Raw genomic sequence first — 18,397 nt, forward strand, 5'->3', positions numbered from 1 at the left:
TTTGGCTCAAACTGGAACAGTGAAGGTGGGGCTGGTGTATCCTGAGAAGGAAGCAGTTTTCAAAACTCCCCGCCAAATAGCTTCAGCAGAGCCTCAGCCCATCCCACATCCAGAGCCGTGTGAGCGCAAAGTGAAACTTTCCTGTTTAGCTACTTGATCTCTCTCCCTCCCTGCACCGGCTTTTGATTCTTTTTACCGCTACATGATTTCCTGACAGACAAAAAAGTGACTCCTTAAGTGTGAATCTTTTTTTCTCTGATACTGAACAAAACTGCTGATCTTCCTCGTGATCTTGAAGAAATGTGGGCAAAAGGCATTAAAGCAGGGGTCAGTGCGCCTTCTGCATTTAAATCCTCCCAGTGTGTCTGTGATTGAGTTGAAGTCACCTGCAGGGTGACTGTGAAACAGGTAGGGAGGGGGGTGTTTCATCATTAACCTGCTTCTGAACCGGCAACTTCAGCTTGACTTTCAGCTCGTTAACACAGCTTGACTCCCGCTTGCTCCAATAAGTGACTGTTTGTTTTTGACTGGAGATTGAAGAAGATGAATTTAGAAGTTGATTTTAATTTGTGCCAATGTCCATTACTTTTTATGCTTTGGAAATTTCTCCAGGTTTCCCACATCTTTCTATCTATATTTTCACATGTTCTTTTCTTGTTCATGTTTATTCAGTGTTCCATAAACAACAAGGTCTACTGTGACAGATTTGTTGCAAGTGCACTGCAGTTCTGACCCTCATCCTTCATATCACTAGAGGTTTGCAAGACTAATGGACAGAGCATCAGCTAAACTGCCTGAAATGAAGTGCAATCAGCGCACAATATTATAGTCCTTGTCCCTGAGAAGCCTGTAGGCAGGCAGAAATCACTTGCCTGCCCCAGCCTGTCAGTGTGTGTAAGGAATGGGTGGTATGGAGGGGGTAATTAGTCTGTCTAATTGTGTTGTGTAGTCACTAAAGAGCTTTACTTTCAGGACTTCCAGAGGGAAAAATAATGGAGAGAAAGTGGAGTAAATGCTGTCATTATTCCTTCACATCAACCAACACCCCCTGTTTAATTTAGAGTCCTCTTATCAAACAGGATCAACAGGATCAAGCACAAGTCTATGTATGCACGTGCACATGTGTACCGCGCATGCTTGTTTGTGCACATGCAGCTCCCACCTCCATATATACAGTGGTGCCAGCATGTGTTAGCTTGTTTGCCTGAGATTAAGCACATCCTAACATGATTGGCGTTTCCCAAAGACGAAAGTATTTTTTCGATGTTTAAGATTTCACCTGCCTGTGGTGGAAAATTCCACTTGTCTGCTTAATAAATGTTAATGAAACATTAATAACAACGTGTGTTACATGTCATTGTGAAAGCACAATCGTGAACCCAAGAGTCCCCAAGAGTCCAGCATATCCCATTGGTATTGTTACTCCTGGAGCAGAATGACCATGACAAAAGTGGAAGAAAAATAAATATTTTATGTAAGTATTAAACACAGTAAGTGCTCCAGTGCTGGTTTTGACAGAGCCAAGAAGGAAGTCCAAGTGAATCTTAATACAAGCTCCTCTAAAAACAAATCATAGTCCGAGTCCAAAGCTGAAGGTACTTTGTAGCTATGGCAGAGAAAGGCCGCCGCACTCACGCTCCATCTGTGATAAGCAGTGGACAAAAGTGTTGCAGGCTGTTACTTGGGTGTCTAATGGCGTGCAAAGGGCACAATTAAACTTCTCAGACAAGGTTAATTTTAGTTCATCCAGTTTCTGTTGTGGCCACTGTCAGCTGGATTAATTCGGTCTGCATTTATTGTGAGGTGGATAATCCCCCATGGATCTACAACACAATAGACTACACTTATTTCACAGGAGTGTCTGCAAGTCTGTGCGTACAGTATGTGTGTGTTACTTTCCACTGTGTTTCCGAACTTCTGATTTTGCCACTAAATTTAAATTAACAATTAGTATAACTCTTTGTACATATATTACAGATACCAGGAATTAAGTTAGATTCACTGTAGATGATACTGCTGGTGGGCTTTTTACAGCTAACTTTGCAAAAGCGAGAACCTGAAAGACATTTGCTGTGAGTGGCAGAAATTGCTGTCTACTGAAACAGATTCTGATTGCATCAGATGATCAGCCTTTCTTTCTGAAGTACTTTCACTGCTTGCAATGCTATGAATTTCCAGGTTACCTTAGCTCTTAGCTAAAGTTAATTTCAGTTCTCACAAATGCAAGCAGGCGGAAGTGCAAACCTTGTGTGTCTTTAGCAGTGTTGTGCAACACCTTACCTCTTCATATATCTCCCATGTCAATCTATGGTTCTGGGCTGTCAAAAAGTACTTCCATATAACCCTCCACAATTGAGATTAGAATACAGCTCTTCCTGTTGTACTCTCTGCCGACAGTTCACATCAATCCTTGCCTACGGCGCTGCTAGATGAATGGGTTCAGTGAAGAGTTTATGCGAGTCGACTGAGCCTTAATGAAGTGTCAGCATTGGTACCACTGATGGGGAATTATCTTGTACATCTAGAGTTTTGGCAGCTGTCCAAATCACACAGCCCAGAGACTTATTTAGCTGGTATTTTACGGTTCTCTTTGAGGTAGCGCTTTAAATTGCATCACACTCTTGTTATTGATTCTATGGTAGGGTGAAAAATAAATAATGCTGATGGGGTTTCTGTTTATTCATCCTTGAAGAAATATGTGGGTGCTAAAGCTATGCCTGTTCATGCCTTTATGCTTTGCTTGCGCTTGAATTTGTTTGTTTGCGGACAACTTTAAGTACCTGTTACCTTAAAGCTGAAACGTTGCTACTCTGCCATGCGCTCTCTTAGTGAATACTCACACTGAATAGGGGTGTGAGGGTGTCTTTGTCTCAGAAATGCAGCTCATTGTATATACAAGCGGTGACTGTTGCATGTTGCTATTTTTGATGTCCTGTGATGTTAGTTGTGTTATCCTAGGATGTAAGTGTTTCTGGTGCTAGAGAGCACCACACACACGCACCCACTTAAAGAACAAAAAAACATCCTGTTGATCCTCAGTGTGTTTGCTTTGCACAGCTAATAATCAGGTTCTGTTGTATATTTTTCTTGTTTGGTGCGTCTCCTCTCGTGCTCTGACCTGATAAACCTCTAAGCAATAATATGGGTGAAAGTAAGATGGAATGCTTTAGGGAATAAGGTCAGAGTCCGGTGAGTTTGAGTGAGCAGAATGTAAACAAACCTCCCTTTTTCTGTGGGTGGCCCTGATACTGTCACTTTCTCTTGTCTTCTTTTTCCGTTTTCTACCATTGCCTCTCTTACCATCAGTTTTTGGCTCATGTCTGTGTGCAGTAGGTTTCAGTAGCATGCCAGTCATCTGCAAAGCAATCGAGCCATTGATGGTTTTTTGGGGTTTTTTAAGTTGATGTCTCGTGTGCAGCACAAATTCATTTGGCACTTTCACACCAGCTTCTTCCATGCAGGCAAAATAATAAAATTAACCTTATACAACAGTTACCTTTAACTGGGTTTAATATTCATTATCACCATTAAATGTATCTACTATAACCCTTATTTTTATGTAAAAGAAAACTTTGTCTTCATGTCATTTGATTTTTTACAGTTTACAGATTTGGTAGCTGTGCACTGGCCTATTTAACCTCTGACAAACCCTGGCAGGTTCTGCCTGGATGTCAGCGGTCAAGGCATGCTCTTTTTGGCTTTCCAGCTTTCACTCAGTTCTCACTCAACCCCTCAAGTGGCTCTGACGCTGCTGAAACAACAGAGAAAACAGAGGGAATGAGAGGGAGGCCAGCTTGTTCCAGTAGAGGGGAGGGAGGTTGGCTGAGATCGGTTCTGCAGGGTGTCTGAACGTGTTCTAGTCATTGGGTGGTCTGACTCGTTGTGTGCCGAACTCCATATCTGGAAAAGAAGGGGGTGCGGATACTAACAAACAGGATGAGCACTTCTTCCAGTAACAAAGACCAAGAGAGGTGATTCTTTAAAACACTGTGACAAGATTAAAGTATTGTTTTAGGCTGCACTGATTCTAAACTGCTTTTTTAAAGGAACCCACAAAATATTCAATTTCTGAGTAAAGTGGGGTGAGAGATGACATGAAATGACCACTTACATGTGTAACAAGAGATTGCACCCCATGTTTGTTACAGCAGTTTTTGTCATACTCAGTGTTTTAGCTGCAGCTCTGCAGTAGATTGTCCCTGCAGTTGTGGCAGCAGTGCAGTTGAAGGTCAACGAGCCTGTGGTCTGTTCAGCCAATCTGAAGTAATGTGTTAACAGGGGAGTCCACCCCAGCTCACTAGGCCTGATCCAAGCTGGAAACATGGCAGTGATTTTTAGTCTAACAAATTATTTTGAACCATAAGATTATCAAATTAAACCATGAAATGTGAAAAAAATCAGATTACCCTAACATATGCTGCTGCTGAATAACTACCACTGATGTGATTCACTCACATTTTTTACATTAGTCCACTTTTGCAACATTCCCCCACGCTGCTGAGATTTCTGATGACCCTTGGGTTGAAATTGGGAAAATATTTGAAACAATATTATGCTTTCCAGTGCTGTCCTTCCCTCCCTCTTTCTGTGCTTTTTTGTCTTGCACACTGTATTTCATTGCCTTCTGTGCTGCTGGGAGCCTGCTGTCGGCCGTTGTGTTTAAATCTTGGAGTGAGAACACACAGAGAGGCTGGTGTTTACAGTACAGCCACACCGGTTAAAAATACCTTCCCCTGGAAGTGCAGCCATCCTGCTCCCTCCAAAACACCAAGAAAAACAAGAATCGCTGCACAACTTTTTGGAAGAAAGCAATGAAAAACCGCATGAGGGTTTGAGCTTCTTTTCTTCACTGGAGCCAGGATTAAGCAAATTATGCTGCTTTTTATTGTGAGTCTTAAACAATTTTATGAAAATAAAATGTGTTAGAGCTGTTAGGAATTCATTGCTTTATTCAAAGAAAAAGGCTTGACATCATACATTATACCCACCTGAGGCTCCATGATTATATAACCTGTTGTTGTTTCCCCACATTTTGAGGTTTCTCTGGTGTTTAACTAGGGTTTTGTGTGCAGAAAATCAGGGCACTAATTGTATGCATGAAACGGTGCATGCATGTCTACATGACAAAGTAATGCCTTGTTGTCATGCATGTATGCATGTACATACACACTTGCATACGTGCACACGCTGCCATGCATGCTCCAGGCCTTCTGCTAGTTCAAAGGTAACCTTAAATGTTCCAAGAGAATCAAATGTTCCATGAATTGTTCATCTTCATCTCTTGTTTGTTGTGTCATCAAAAAGAAAAACAAACACAGAATTGTGCATTTGAGGATTTTTATATATATATATGTATATGTATATGTATATATATATGTATATGTATATATGTATATATATATATATATATATATATATATATATATATATATATATATATATATATATATATAATCTCCTTGCATCTGTCCACACATACCGACATACATTTTTATTATTCCTGTGTCTGTTTGTGCATGCTTGCTTGTATTTCTTGTCTTTGGTCGTGAATTGGCTTAGCTGACCATTTGCTGTCTGTATGTAATCAGTATACTGCTATCCTATGTTTGAGGCCCTCTTGAAAAGCAATTTATGAACTGAGTTTCACATGACAAGAGTGTCTGAACCATCAATACTTCAAGGTTACTTTCAGTCAGCAGAGAGATATTTGCAGTCACAGACAGAGGAAGTTTGGAGTGTGTGGTGGAGGTAGATCCTCTTTACCTCTTTCAACTCAGCTGTCTGTCAGCAGTCTCTCTGTCTGCCCTGTTTTTGTTAGCATGCTCTTTTCTCTTCTCCTCCTCGAGCGCTTCTTTTTACATCTTCCCAGCAATTCTGTTTTCCACTCTGTCTTCTGCCACTGTCTTTCTGCTCCTACCCATTCCCAGCATTCCTCTCTGAGTCCTTTTTTCTGTCTCTCCTGACTGGAGCCTGTCTCTAATTCCAACCCTGCTACTCACTTACTGGTATTTTCATTTGACCTTTACACCCATCCCTTCTCTCTTTGTCATGTTTTTTTAATCCTTTCCCTAACTTTTCCTTCACCTTTCCTTCTTATTTTCCTCCTTTATCTGACCATCTTTTCCTCCTTGATATTTTAAGGAGAAAAGCAGCGGGAGAAAGTTAAAACACACCTGGACTAGTTTTGTCTCCAGCTGTCACAGAAAGCTTCTCTTCTCTTCTCTTTACTTGTTCCTTTTATTTCTTGATTCATTTTGGTTAATCTGCACTATATCACCACAGCTTGTCAAACAGTGAGTCAGGCAGCTCTTTCGAAACACCTGGGAAAGCCACAACAACCAGTGTCAGAAGCATCCAACCAAGCGTTGACAGGGAATGAACATGCTAACACATCCAATAACACATGCTAAAAATAGCCACAAAGCATGTGCTTTTAGACGTCCAGGGAGAAAGATTGGTGATGAGGTATTGAGTCAGGGTTTACGCCGCCGCAGCACTAACTATGAACAGAAATAAAGGATTCTTGCCACCTAAAAGTGGTGCAAGGGTGACTGTACATACTATCAAGTCAAAGGCACAGTCTGATAACATGTCTGCGGGCTAAATGCGTCAAATGTTTTCCAATTTTTACCATTTTATCTAGATTTTCAGTAGCTCTAAAAAAATGATGCACATCTTCTTTTGGAACATTTTCATACAAAGCTAATAAACCCAAAGTACTCCTCTAGGGCACAAGTCAGCTCAGTCATAAATATTAAAATGTTCCAGTTCTAAAGTTTATATCAGACAATTTTCTTTTTATACATGTTGCTTTAGACTTTATATAGTTTGGAAACAATGCACCGACTCGCCAATATGTGTGTTTTATTTTTAATGCTAAATTTCACTGGGTCTTCCTCTGTTATGACAAATGGCAGGTAGCTGTGTTTTTATAGGGACATGGCAGTACGCATTGAAAAAGCTTGGAGCAAAGTTCATCTCCTGACTCCAAAGGTACATTTGCAAGACTATATTTCCAGTTGCCCACTGATATTTATCACTATAAAACACTGGTTGCAGATTGCACCTCAGAGGTGTGCATGTTTAGCAATATGAAATGAGACCGAATGCTGCATAAAAAAGGACACCAATCATTCATCCTTGGATAACATTTAAGGGCTTACTGTTGACTGTTTTTGATAAATAGAAAATACAAACCAATCCTCAGATGCAGCCAGCTGGATGAAAAGCTTGTTCTGGTGGGATACTGGGTGGTGGTTTGGTGCAGTACCCTCCCTTGGCTCGAGCTTTTACGGGGCGTTTAACAGACGGATCACACATGTTTTTGTGGAGCGGTTAGCCCTCACATTTAGATTCATCATTACCCACAACAAGCATCTGTGTTCTCATTATTTTTTTTTCCTTTTTTTCAGTCCAGACATGTCGGTTTTTCTTATTTTGTGTATTTTTTGTGTCTGCAGAAGCCTTATGTAAAAGCCAGTAAAACGTCAACTGGAAATCATTACTGTTACTCATATTTCAGCATGTTTGCTTTGAGAAGCATTTGTTGTACCTTGATTCATATTGGCTAACAGTACCACGTGTGGCTGCATGTTTAAGATGGTAGCCTCAGTTTAATGGAAGGCCCGATTACGTGCCGCAGCATCTTTTATATTGTGGACGTTGTCTTGTTCTAATGTAATTTATATAGACTGTAACTCGGAACGCGAAACAAACAGTCTGCTTGGCTGTTCTAGTTTATTCTGACATTGTGTGATGCGGACATGCATAGCCACAACTTCTGTAGATTTACAGTTGTGGAAAGATAATGCAGGTCGAGGCAGCCTCGTGAATCATAATGCAGTCATGAGGTCATGCACTGGCTCAGTGACGCGTGACCCCTCTAACCTCTGGCCAGTTTTTTTCGAGCACTGTGGCATCATTTGATGTGTCCGTGGCCTTTTGGTAAAAGTAAATGGACTGTAAAACTGCATGCTGCAAAGCTGCAACTGGAGCCTTGTGGGTGCATGTCTCTGTCTGTGCGCCTCTGTCAATAAAAATGAAATGAATTTTTACAGTAATATAAGTTATAAAGTCATTTTAATGAAGTGGGAGGGTTGGTATTTTCTGACGCTGCTTACAAGCAGGAAGAAGAAGAAGTGTGTGGTTGAAATAGTTGAAATCTAATAAGTGATTACACTGTGTACAATCTGCTGTAAGCTCTGCAGTAATTTGATGCATAGATCAACCAGAATCTGTAGAAAATATATGTAAAGAAAAACTAATTTTCTTTTTTTTTAATTGAAACTCACTCATATCTTTGGTCCATTTTTGGAAAGCCGGGTCTAAATGTATCCCACATCTATCCCACTTCCCTGTGAGATTGTTTTATTGCTAGTCTTTTGTGTGGGCTACAGATGGGCCTTTCCATTAAAGCACCTCTCCAGTATAAAATAAAATTATTTCCACCTCAACATCACAACCTTATTTCCTCTATTGGCTGTATTATGTTTGCCCATAAAGTGTTAACACTGCTATTAATGAGTGTTAAACATGAACTACATGCCCTGGCGCCGTCATGGGAAGCTGAAGTCTAATTCCTCCCCTTTCACTTTCTTTCCTCTCTGCTGGCCTCCCCACATGGTCAGCAGAGCTCTGCTTTTTGGATCAGAGTGAATTTTCTCACAGGATACGTCTCCTGACACACATTGCAGTTTGGTTTTATTTACTGGCTGCTGTTGTTGTTGCTCCCATGTGAAAGCTCATACTAGCTTTTAACAACCTTGGTTTTTTTGGTGATGCGTGCTCTAAGAGTTTTTTAAAACTCTTCTGATTTCCTCTCCCAACCCAGCGGCCTTGGGTGTTGTTGTCACTTAAATAAACAATGTTTTTGTAGAGTTCCATCTGCCAGGGGGACAGTAGCATCACCAAGCTTCCACCCACCCACACACCCCCACCTATTTTATCCCTACCTCTAAAACAAAGAATCTGATTAATAGCACTAAACTGTAAGGCTTGTTTTTAAAAATAATCTTCTTGATGGTTATGCGTTGCCCTCATATTGCAGAAGTAAATTACAGTGAGTCTATGTCTGTGTCAACACTGGAAGGTCATTAACTCAGTGATTCATTATTTAAGCGTTTGTATCTGACATCAACTGATATGGGAAAAAAGCAAAGATTCGCCTTTAAAATCCTGTTATGATGAAGAGCCACAGAGACTCATTTTATGTTGTATTCCTGCTTTTAAAACTGAAAAGACTGAAGTCTTAATGAAAGGGCATGAGGTTCCTTGTAGCAGCTATCATGCTGACTGTTGTTTGCCAGTAGGTTGTCCAACCAAACTGCCCCGTTGGAGATGAGACAAGAGGCTTTTGTATTGCTTCTTTCAAATGCAGATACCTATAGGTGTTGCCAAAAGTTTGACTAGAAAGGTTTCAAAGTAAACTTTTGGCAACACCTATAGGTAATCATTATCTGGCTTCACTGTACTTTGACTAGAAAGGTTTCAAAGTAAAGTACAGTGAAGCCAGATAATGATTTTGAAAGAACTGTGCAGGAGACTACAGCCAGGGAAACGGATAGAAAAGATTATTTGAGGGTGAGTGGAGAGGATATGATTCATGTGGAAAAGCTGATACAAGGTACTTCACAAAAAGATGAGTTGCTCAGTGCAGAGTGTGACTCTGCTATCTTCACCGGAGAAACACATTCGGTAGATGGCAGGATTTAGGACATTTGAGCTGCTGGATTGGAAGGAGATGCAGGCACCTCATTCAGGTTTAAAACCTTAATCTTTCTCTGCATCTGGTTCACTTTTTGGCCTTGTGGAGGGAACAGCTAAATGGCCTGTAAATGGCCTGTATTTGTGTAGCGCTTTACTAGTCCCTAAGGACCCCAAAGCGCTTTACACATCCAGTCATCCACCCATTCACACACACGGTCACACACTGGTGATGGCAGCTACATTGTAGCCACAGCCACCCTGGGGCGCACTGACAGAGGGGAGGTGAAGGTAAGGTAACTACAGGGTGGAGGTTGGAAGGAAATGTGAGCCTGAAGAGAGAGGGGAAATTGTAGTAGCTGGTTCAGGGACACTGCTTTGCACCACAGGTTAAGGAACCAAATTCGAATCTGTAGATTCAAGCCAACTTTTCTAAGAGTAGGCGAGGACAGAAGGAGAGGAAGTGAAATGAGGTTGTCTGGCTGAAGCTGTGGGATTGGGAGGTGGGTGCTGTATGGACCAGGTGCCTTACGTTAAGGATACCCAAGATGGAAGAAGTCTGAGCCAACAACTCAAACCTAATTCAAGTTCCACTGGCTAAGGTGCCACTCATTTGGAGCACATTTCTTTTTGAGCTACACGGCACTCCCTCCCTTCTCACCCCTCACTTAGTTGTGGCATTTAGACGGTTTGAAGCCACAGTATGTACAATACAATGTTCTATCATGCCCAGACCATAGGAGTTGGAGATGCTGTTCAACAGACAGTATTGTAAGTTTAGAAAAGATGGGATCTCTTTTTGAGCCAGTCCTCAGTGAATGCTGCTAGACCTTTTGTGTTTAAATTGGAACCATTATTTACATTTTATTATTATTATTCATTGTTCTTTGAACATGTTGGAGGTGATGGCTTTATGGTGATGCTTTGTGACAAAGCACTAGGAGGAAAACCTCTTTGTGCCAGCAGATGTGAAGCAAACGGATAAACAAAACAAACAACAACAAACAGTTTGTGTCCGAGCTGCGGACACAAACTTTTGACTTTTGTCAAACTTTTTTCATTTGTATTTGGGGTAAGCAAAATCTGCTGGAACGCACCACACTCCTGTCTTTGTGATAAGATATGCGCCATGAGAGGCCGTCCGTTTGTTAACCCTCAGATTCAGAAGGAACAATGCGGTTTTCATCTTTTTAATAGAACGCTTGACCAAAAATTAGATTACAAAGGTGGGAAATGAGCTTGTTCCAAAGGGTGGCTGGGTTCAGCCTTAAAGATAGGTGATACTTTCACACCTCTGGGAGCAACTCAGAGTAGACCTGCTATTCTTCCACATTGAAAGGAGCCAGTTGAGGTGGTTTGGGCTTCTCCTGAGTGAGGCATGTCCAGAGGCCCAGGTGGACGAGGAGGAGTAGGCCCAGGACATGCCAGAGAGGTTATCTTCACCATTTCCTGGGCAAGAGTACATTCTCCCCGATGAAACAGAAAGTAAGAGTTTAAAGCTACATCATAACACTCTTACTGTTCCTTCACCCTCCATTGAACTATTTCCCTTTGTTGGCAAACAAAAGCTACTTAGAAGACTAAATACAATATCTTAATAGTTCACAGATGAATAGTACAGGAAGATTGCTGAAACACCATGCCCAATATGACCCAAAAAAGAAACAAGTGGCATCTAATAACTAGCTCTAGTCACAGGTGAGTCTGTGACTGCTGAGCAAGAGCACAGAGACAAGATCAAAATGACTGTTTTGGCCTTCTCTTAGGAAACTTTTTTATCTTGTAAAGCCATAAAACTCTATTATTATCGTATTACTGTTTCAGTGAGGCCTTATTATAGTTGAAGCAAACACTACATTTGTTTCAAAACAGGCGGGGAAGTTCAAGCTTGTGGTTGCTGCACATTTTCTTGCCTGTAAAATATCTTAGAAGGAACTTGGCGCGCAGCTTTTTTCTTTATATAGTCTACGATATCAGTTAGTGTGAATATACACAATTCATGTTTGCAATTGTGTGAAATTAAAGTATGTCCTGGGGTTTGGGGGGGTCTACAAACCTTTTGTAGACTGGGAATGTGTGCATGCCTTTATGTATGTGCGAGCCTCATTTTCCCAGATCTCAGTTCCAGAGAAGCACTTGGCACTAACAACCTGAGCTGTAACACTTAACAGCAAAGTTGTTTACTCTTTACCGGCCCACTTTACCCTCATTTTGGGAGGGTTTCTCTGCCTTTGGCATAGCAGCATGTAGACATTTTTACAGCTTACTATGCTCAACACCATCTTACTAGCAGCTCTAATGGTCTGATGTGTGTTTTGTATGTGTGTTTTTGCAAGAACTCCGGGTTATGGATTAAATTTTGAGAAAGCCAATAAAGGCAAATGCTTGATCATAATACTCAGATTCTTCTGTGTTATTGAAAATGTGCACTTACTATGTAAATATGTTGCTGTGTTTCCTATGGGTGCAAGAAAATTATATAAGAAGTGTAAATCTCAGGTATAGATGGGGAGGAAGTAAAGCCTCCTCACTGAAATAATCTGTCATCTTAACAGTGTCTTCAATAAGTGGTTATGCACCATCCCTCTAATGTCCAGTAAGCCAGTCATTATTACAAAATAAGTTGTGATTTGGCAAATGATATAAGGACCAGCTTGCTGTATATTAGCCCACATATATACAGTAAGTGCTGCAAACAACCCCATAAAGTATTAACAGGAACCACAGCTCCCCTTCAAATGACTAAGTGCAAACATTCCAGGGTATTTTGAGATTATCCCTTTTAACACCTGATGTTTTCACAGATGTTGCAGTGAAAATGTCAAAGCAGCACCTTGCAGCACTGTAGGAGTGAGCTGTAGCAAGCATGGGTAGCAGCGTGCAAATGGGACCCAAAACCTTGGCTTGGAATTTGCGTTATCTAGATAGCAACACATGACAGGTTGCCTGCGAGACTGTGTCTGTATCAGTCCTTTAAAACCCAACCAGCGCTACAATTATTCTGCACTAGTCTGTGGGGAAAAGGGTCATTAAAATTATTTGATGAATAAAAATTATCATGACTTGCCAAGAAGTTGATACATTCAAAGTTTGGCTGAAGCAGCTGGCTGTAGATCACACACACACTTTGTCTTTTCATCTTGTAAAGGGGTAACTGTTCCAAATGGAGCGGTAGGAGTGTGACTCAAGTCCGTGATGGGAGACAAAATTATGATTTTAATAATGTGTGTGCAGTGAAGCATGGTGTTTACAACTGCACTATTCTTGAAGTTTAACCCACGGCCTTGTGCTTTAGTCCTTGTAAAGAAAAATACATTACCTAGTTTGCATGGAAGAATTATATTATCCTTGTAGTGCTGATTGGATCCATTTAAAACAAGGAATGTAAAATAAAAGGGTTTTGCTGTCTGCAGGAGTGTTTCCTTCTGAATGAATCTGCACACCCAGGATGAGTTGTTGCCCATTTGTTACTGCTTCAGAAAAGCTGAGGAAATCTTGATAAAAGAAGAAAAAAGATTCATTTTTAATCTTATTAATTATTAGCAGTAGAGTTCACTGTCAGGAGACAAAGTGGTAAGGTTAAATAGAGACACTTTAGCCTGAATGAGTCATTGTGTCAGTAGACGCTTGGTATACAGGGAGGTGGGGTGGGGGACGTTAGGAGGGAATTACGGGTACATTTTCCGCCACTGTCCTCAAACCTGCCAAGCCCAGACACCAAGCTTAGACAGCAACCAGCTTACTTAGTGGCTGCACTCTGTCTGTCCTCAGCATTAGACACTTCAGCTAATGTTTTGGGCTGGAGCATTAGCCGCAATGGGTAGAAGTATGTTTGCCTTGGAAGTAGTAGCCTAGCCGGTGAGTGCTGCCATCCATGTCAAGTGGTACGCAGCATTATACCGTCTCAGGCAAACTTGGACGCCTAACGTGAGGAATTAATTTGCGGTTGTTTCAACACGAGCCTGAAGTGGTCGGCCCAGAGGCAGTATCGCATCCAAGGGTCAGTAGGGGTGTAATTATAGGGAAATCTGTTTAAATATTTGAACATATTTGTTGACGCTCTGTGACATGTGGAATTGTGCCCCTCTTGCGTCAGGACTGCACAATCCTTTCCCAGTTAGGGTGTTTTTTAGCGGCAGTCCTCCATCTGTCCTCACTGGAAAAATTGCACGAAGGCCTCTCAGCAAAGCGGCCTCTTTGCACGTTTTCCTGTATCAATCCTCTTTGCAGGGTTTGATAAGTCACACTCACCCTAAGGCAGTTGGGAGTTGGCGTTTTTCCCTGAATTTTTTTTCCCCCCCCAGTCAGCAGACGCCCATTTTGCTTTAAACTTGGAAATTTGAGTGCAAAAAAGCCGGCTTTTTTCTTTCTTCACTCTTTCTGACTGTGCTTGTCCTCCCCTCCACCTTTAGTTTCCACCACACAACTATCATCGTGCATGCACACACTTTCCACAGCTAGTGCCTTCGCTGAGTGACTGACACTTTGAGAAGACGGCAGTCCAGGGGTCACACAGTCACTGCGGTTAAATCTGGGATCCAGAACTTGAATAAAAAGGTTCTGCCTACGTTTTCATTAGTGCCCTTAAGCAAGGCGCTCACTGGCTGTCTATTGTAAGTCCTTGGCTGGAGGAGCTCGGCAGCCAGCAGGTGAAGGCTTCCAGACGTGAGAGCGTGGAACATTATGAGTAAGTAAAGCACCGCTGAAAATGCGTGCATGCTAAGTCAGTCTTCCCCCGGATGAATAAAAGCTTTCTAAAAATCCTGATTTTGGTCCAATCTTCCACACGACCCACTGCAAATACATCAAGGCCCAAGAGGCACTTTTTATGGTGCAACATTGTGCTGTCGTAAATCACCAAAAATTCAAAAGGCCTGTCTTTTTCACCAATGTTTTTTGAATTTATCTGTCGTGTCAGAGACACAAACACAAAACACTAAGCTTTTCCAAATGTCTGGAACTTGGGAAGCTCAGAGCATCATAAAAAAACTCCGAGGTGGTTTCCAGATCTGTAGGCTGACAGGCTGAGGTCAGCTGATGAGGCTGTTTGCATCGATCGGCTGCTGCTCGCCTCTGAACTTTGTGCACTGCCTCGTTAAAAGACTGCACGTATATCTGAATGCTATCTGCCAGTTTGCATTACTTATTAGCAAAGTGTCTGTTTTGTGTCATTCACTTTGAGAAGAAATCTGGATATTTTCAGTTAACGTTGTGTAATTGGAGTCTCTGCATCTCCTGTAAGGATTTTGTTTACCAACACCAACATCAGGAACACTGGCCAAAGCTGAATAAACTACACAGTGTCGTAAATATTTGACATGGCATGAATAATGCTGCTGTTTTGCCTTTACATGTGGTGAAGTTAGGGTGGAGAAAGTTTCCTCCTTGGAGGGCTTTTCTGCTGTATTATTTGCTGGCTGAATTTCCAGCAGTCTGATGTACCTCACAAGTGGACAAGATACTGACTTTGAGGCTTTACATAGAGCATTAGCAGCATGCTGGGTTCCTTCAGCTCAGCACAACATTTAAGCTGTAAATGTTCACCAGATACAGTGAAGTGCTGAAAGAATGAGCGAGAGATGATCAAAGAGAGCGAGGTGGTCTGCCCAGGATTGGCTTCATGTCTTGCCACTGAACACATGCTGTAAACACCCAAGTTCAATATGTAGATGCTGCTCTTTTTCTAGAAAAAAAGAGATAGGTGGGAGCATCAGAGAAGAAGTGAGGTCAAGAGATGTCGATCATATACAAGAGAAAAAGGCAAAAATTGTTGCTTTGGATGAAAAAAATAACAATGAAAAACCCTACACTTACAGTGGCTAAGAAGTAACTCGCACCACAAGAACACAAGAATATTTCACAAGAACTCGATGGCTTGGATGTGCCGATGTAGCTTTCTAACAAAGATCCCGACCTTTCCACCGTAACCACCAGCATGTCAGCATTTTCCACAACTGGCTCCACCAACATGTTGTTGTTTTTGGTTTTAGTGATGGGATAAGTCGCTTATTATATGTAATACACACTTCTATGGAGTTGCCATAATGATCCTCTGACTTTCCAGCTGTCAACAAATTGCATGATCTTCTCCTTTGTTTTGTGTTTTATGCCAATTATTGTGATCATGGCTAAACATCAACGCATTGCCACTGCGCCTGCTTGCATAGTTGTATTGTATCAGCTTCCATGGAACTTATGTTGCTATTAGTTTAAAGGACATTTTTATGTTTAGTAATTTCAAAACAGCGAGAGCAGCTCAGACAACATCCTTGAGTATAAACCTTGGAGTCCATATCATAAAGCTGATAAGGTTAAACATATTTGGACATCTGCTGACTGTGTGCAAGAATGCAGAGGGAGTTTTTCCGAGGGCCTCTTGTAAAATTAGAAGGAGACAAGGGCATTGATTTGTGCAGTTTTAATTGAAATATTTTGGAATATTTGGGGAGATTGCACAAAGCAAAGTGACCTCAGTTTGATAGCCTTTTCTGATTTTTTTTTTCCTCGAGTAGCTGGAGCTGTTTGACTGTATCCAGGCATTTCATTAAGCAGTGAGGAAACGCAGACCGCAGCTCTCCCTCACATTTCTTGATGGATTGTGTTTTTAGGGAGGGTGCAGTGGGGCCAATTTAGATGCGGTCATAATTGTTTCAGTGGTCAGTTTTTATAGTGGGAATGTAGAGAGGACTTTGATTTCCAGTTAGCAGTTATTTTGCATGGATAGAGATCAACTTTTTACTTGGCTCTCTGATTAGAGCTGATCCACTTCACAGCTCAGTTCACTTCTCAATAACCAAGGGTAGATTGCAGAGGATTTTTTTATTAGTAAAAGCTTAAAGTGAAAAATCTCAGCAGAAATAATTGACAAAATGGCATACAATCATAAGATAACAAAACCAAACACAGAACAAATAGCTTCTAACAACAGTGTAATATTCACACATGAGGCTGTAATGTGAAAATAAGGAAGTCGGGCTTTACAATACTTGCTTTAAAAGTGCATTGACGTTGCCTGACATTAAATGGGATATTTCTGCTTTAATAAAATATGGCATTGATGTCTATTAATAGCTATATATCATTGAATAGACCACAACATCGCTAAAAAGATGGAGCAAGACACGTAAGCAGTCAGACAATGACACCGATGGCCAACTACATCTACAAAAATGTGATCCAGGTTGTAAGAAATTGCCCCCTAATCCTGAAGGGAAAGAAAACATTCATCAACCGTGAAGCTGAACTTGATGGTGATGGGGAAAAAGGTGGCAGATATGAACAGAAGCTCTTTTTCCCGTTAGTGGAAAATAAGAACGTTAATGGACCGATTAAAATGCAGGTCACTGATGATCGCTTTTAGAGCTTTTCTTGTCTTCTGTGTCACTCGTCTGTTCGGTTTCAGGTAATGAAATGAAATTCAGGGAGTTTTTTATAGGCTTTTCATATCATTCAACAAATACTGACCGGCAGCATCAAGATGCAGTAGCAGCTAAGACACAGGATTTATTCTGGCCAGCAAGGCTGTGGCAACAAAACACTCCCTAAAACTGTCTCTGTCACGGAGGAGCAGGGAGGACTCGGCGCAGACTGAAATCTCAGAAAAACAGGTTTATTTACACACTCCAGGTGCACTATATACAGGTGAAGGAGAAGGGGGCCAGGGTTCCCAGGGGTGCAGAGCGGGGTCGGGAAAAGCGTCCAGAGTCTCCAAACCAAACACGAGAAATCTGCATACAGAGAACAAGGGTTAGCACGGAACTTTCACGGACAGAGCTCAAAACTGGCTGAGGCTAAAGTAGCACTGACGAGCGTTATTCAATAGTCCAGCGGCGAGGTGCTCTCAGTCACTGCCTTAAGTAGCGGGAGCAAACAAGGTGAGGAGCCACAGGTGATTGCCTACAGGTGGTGGAGGCCGGGAGCTCACAATGAGCTCCGCCCAGGCAGCGAGCAGAGAGAGAGGAGAGAGAGAAAAGACAAAACATAACATGTAGCCACACAGGGCCAGCCGAGCAGGCACGGGGACCATGACAGTCTCAGTGAGGGATGAAATGTATAATTAAGCTCATTTTTCCCCCCTTCTCAATATCTGTGCTGTTTGGTGGTTTGATATTTGCACATGCTTATGGGATTCACAAGCTCAGCATTTCATCATGGTAATAGCAGCCTATTTTGTTTTAAGTTACTGCATGGCCGGAGAAGTCTGCTGTTTAATGTAGTGCTTTCATGTTTTTCTTTCTGTTGAAATTGCACTCTTGTGTCTTATATCCTCCTCTGCTCGTTGCTCTAATGAAAAAGGCACTTTCTTTGCTTCTCGCTCTTTTTTCCTTTATTAGTGCGCGTGTTTTTCTTCAGCAGTTCCACTTTCAGTGATTACAGACACATATGTCAGTCTTACTTTTAGTTGCTCGTATTGCAGCTTAGTATTTTAGATTGAATCAATGAGGCGTTTGTCCCTAGCTTGTACAGGCTAGCATAATTTTATCTTCTTTGTCATTTTAAAGGCAAAAAACCCCACAACATGACTAAAGGACTTATTTCTAAAACTTATTTATTACAGATAAGCAAAAAGCTTTCCCAAAACCAACTACTGTAAAACTTTTTGGGCCACTGCTGCTGATTGTGCTGCTCCATCATCCCACTTCATCTGCTACTAACACCACTGAACAATAAGGACTCGGGTTGTGTGTGTCTTTCA

The 18,397-nt window shown here is 41.5% G+C and overlaps 1 protein-coding gene and 1 long non-coding RNA gene across 13 annotated transcripts in view; one reads left to right on the top strand and one right to left on the bottom strand.

Annotated features, from left to right (window-relative positions):
• nav3 (neuron navigator 3) overlaps window positions 1–18,397 on the top strand; it is a 415,168-nt gene that overhangs the window by 231,014 nt on the left and 165,757 nt on the right. The window lies entirely within an intron of this gene.
• LOC113009704 (uncharacterized) lies at window positions 17,296–17,677 on the bottom strand. The gene is made up of 2 exons (XR_003270234.1): window positions 17,509–17,677; window positions 17,296–17,429 (listed from the first exon to the last, which is right to left on the bottom strand). It is a non-coding gene; the product is annotated as an uncharacterized LOC113009704 (long non-coding RNA).

The sequence above is a fragment of the Astatotilapia calliptera genome, chromosome 17 (genome assembly GCF_900246225.1).
Source record: "Astatotilapia calliptera chromosome 17, fAstCal1.2, whole genome shotgun sequence".
NCBI lineage: Eukaryota > Metazoa > Chordata > Actinopteri > Cichliformes > Cichlidae > Astatotilapia > Astatotilapia calliptera.